Source organism: Primulina huaijiensis, chromosome 7, assembly GCF_012295235.1.
Source record: "Primulina huaijiensis isolate GDHJ02 chromosome 7, ASM1229523v2, whole genome shotgun sequence".
NCBI classification, from domain to species: domain Eukaryota; kingdom Viridiplantae; phylum Streptophyta; class Magnoliopsida; order Lamiales; family Gesneriaceae; genus Primulina; species Primulina huaijiensis.
In genome coordinates, this window is record NC_133312.1 from 4604259 (window position 1) to 4608085 (window position 3827).

The window sequence follows — 3827 nt, forward strand, 5'->3', positions numbered from 1 at the left end:
CTACATACTTATTATGTTAAAATTTCAAAGATTTTATGTTACATTATTCTGGAATAGAAAATTCAATTTTACTTTAATGAACAAAAATTTGATGGCACCTGTAATTATTAAAAATTTCATTGAAATATTAGGGTGCATTCGATGTTCTAGAAAGAAAATATACTGTTAGGTGTAATAATTGGCCTTGCTTGGTAGAGCAATCGAACCGTGATGCTTGAGCTACTGTGCAGTTTAAAAGATTTGAGTTGCACTATTACCACCAGCTATAGCTTTTGGTAAAGCGGTAAGCACTCGGTCCTACAATTGGTATCAGAGCCAAGGTCACGGGTTCGATTCCCATTGATTGCAAAGAGTGCAATTATTGGGAGGAAGATTGTTGGGTGCAATAATTGTCCTTGCTTGGTAGAGCGATCGAACCGTGATGCTTGCAGGGGCGGAGGGATACAGCCCAGGTGGCCCAAATATTTTTTTTATTACTATGCATAAGTTTTGGTCCAGCCCAGTTAGTATGTATTAGTTTTTGGTCCAGCCCAGTGGTTCAAATTACAACTAATAAATGTTTGGGCTTAAAAAATAATTTCTCGCCCAAAATCCATACCAATATTGTTTGATAGGAAGACACGCACTTAAAGAAGCTTAAAAAAAAAATTGTCAAACCCTCCTCCCAAGTCCCAACTATCGTGTCACCATCTCCTCTCCAGTTCTTCCTGTGGGCTGTGCGGCTGCGCCGAATCGAAGAAGAATCCACCCGATTTCAGCTCCTATTCTTGTGTTCGATTCTTGCTCGATTTAGGTAACGATTTTGCTTTTGACTTGATTTCCTGGTATAGTTGTGGAAGCTTTGACTTGATTTCCTTGAAAGTATTCATGGTACTTCTGTTTGATTCTAGACTTCTAGTAAAGCTAATCATGAAGAATGTGAGTATGTGACGTATCGAAAACCATTTTATTTTTATGTCTTAATGCTTGTTGGAATTTTTTTCCTAGTCATGGCTATTGGCTCCGTTGGTTCCAGCGTCTTTTGATTATCAACCCCTACTCATTTTTCTTTCCTCATTCAAATCTATTGCTTAATTTTCTGATTATTCAGGTCCATGTCTACGAGAAACTTCACAGTGTCCGTCTTTTTATTTACGAGATCTTTATTCACAGTGCTTGATTTTTTGATTAAATTATTTCAGATTTAATTATGTGATATTTATGAGAATTCTTGGTATTTCAATATGTTTGGGATGATTGGGTTGATTGTAATGCCAAGAAATAGACGAATATGATCGGGAAATCCTTACATGTTCTTGAATGATTTGTTTATCGAGCATTGTCATGTTATTAACTATAAATTTATCTATGTACTTTATATTATTTGGTTCTAATCTAAATTTAATAATTTTGTTTATATGAAGTTATTTTAATGTCAAATCAAGAGAGAAAGAGAATAAACAATATTTTGTCGTTATTTCAGCCAAGAATTGATAATCATTCTTCATCCGAGAGAACCGAGACTCATGCATCCATTCACATTGAGGAGCCCAGACCTCCTTCTAAATGTCAAAGAGTTGTATTTGATGAAACTTCCCTTGAACGAGATCCTGGATTGCGTATTTCGATGTTATGCATTATTTTGTGATTACAATGAACAGGTATCATAGTTATAATTTTAATTGTTATGCATTATTTTTTTTTTTGTTTAAAAAATTTTAGCCCGGGTAGATTTCAAATCCTGGCTCCGCCACTGGGTGCTTGAGCTGCTGTGCAGTATAAAAAATTTGAGTTGCATCATTACCACCAGCTATAGGTTTTGGTAAAGCGGTAAGCACTCGATCCTACATATACAATAGTGAATAATTAAAAAATTTGGGAGAAAATGGATGTTAAGTGTTTTTTTTTTTTAAAATTTTATGACAACAGATATAATGGGTGTAATTATAAGTTGGTCCTATATATTTATTTTTTTTATGATTGTAATCGTGTATATTATAAAATTTCAGTTTTAATACGTTATCTTTATTTTTAAAAATGAATAATATAGAAACAAGAATATGCAAATTATCAATATTACATGACTTGCCCCCTGCAATCTCAGCGAGGGATTTAAGCCAACGCTGAGTTTGGATCATAACCGACGAAAAGAAATGCTGATAGTGGTTTGGCTAAAACATTAACAGTTTTTTATGTGGAGGGAACATGACGAGCTTGAAGCATACTAGATAAGACCTTCTCCTAAACAAAGTAAAGATCAAGGTCAAATACTAAAGCTACGAACGGTGCTTGGATAGATGTCATAGCACCAGGGTGGAGCCACCCTTAGACTAGGGTAGGCTTCTAAGGTTGAGCTCCAAACCCACCTATTTATTTAAAAAAAATATTAGTTCTAATTTATTTTATTTTCTCAGCCCCATGTTCCTTATAAAAAAAAAACTTTAGCCCCATGTTAAAAAATTAAAAATAGAACAAATCACAAATCACAAATCACACTTTATTCTCGTCCATTGTTTGGTTTATTATTGTAGGTTTTGATTTTATGCGACTTTGAGGTAAAAATCGACAATTCTAAAATTATATCCAATATTTATTTGCAACTATTTAGTTTGTGATAATATTGATTAATGATGTATATGAATTTCGAGTTTGGATTTTTACTCTAAAATATCTTAATGCAAATTTTGGGAAAAATTATTAATTAAATATTGATGTTCCATTATTATTGGAGTAATATTGTTATTTTCCTATTTAGAATAATCGAAAATTGAATAATTATGATATTTGAAAATTAATTATTTGCTGTAAATTTTTGAGATAATTAGATTTCTAACTAGATAATTAACTAGAATGAAGAAAATAAAAATTATTAAATTATTTTTAACAAAAATAACAGACTTCAATTATAGTCTAGAGTTGAGCAAAATATCAGTTTCAGCCTAAATAATAGATCGAATTGAATTAATTTGAAAAATCGATTCGTGTTTATTCGAAATTTCGTTTTTAGTTTTAAAAATAACGATTAGTTTGGTTTATTTATTTTTTTTAAATATGAAACTTTGGTTAACTGAAAAACTGAATTTTATTAAAAAATTAATATTATTAGATTTTCTGATAAAATTTATTCGGATATAAATATTACAAATTCTTAATAAAATTTTATTGAAAAATTTGAAAATATATATTTTTTAATAAATAAAATTTAAATTTATTTAATTCAATTTTTATGTTACATTTTTTTTATTAAAACTTTATAATTTTTTAAAAAATGTATAAGTTCGGTTATTTTGGTTTCCGACCGAAATAATGGATTTTTTGGTTTGATTCATTCTATTTCGACCTAAAATTCGGTGTATTTAGTTTAGTTTGTCGATAATTCGATTTTATAAAATTCAGTTATGTTTTAGCCGAATGCTCACCCTAATTATTACTAACATGAGATGGAGTCAGCCCCATGTATTTTTGAATCCTGGCCGCTGCATATTGATTATATCACCGAAAGGCTCCTTTGCATGGACATAAAGTTTGGCCCCTATAATCATAGGTGTGGGCAAAAGTTTGGCATTGTCCTGTAAAAAAAACATGACACATATTAAAAGAAGTAGGGAGTAGAAATTGAAATTGGCGACGACCAAGAAAATTTAGATGCGTACACGATTCTTCTTTTGACTTTCGGCTCCCGCATTAACTCATTGATGGTATGAGACGCCTATATATACAAGCGTTTGAGGTCCCTAAACATACAATCTCATACACAATAATACACCATCTATAGAGAGATTGGAGTGTTTAGAAGGCTTCAATCGGAGGAAAATCAGAATACTTAAAGATGATTCAATGGCTGGAGG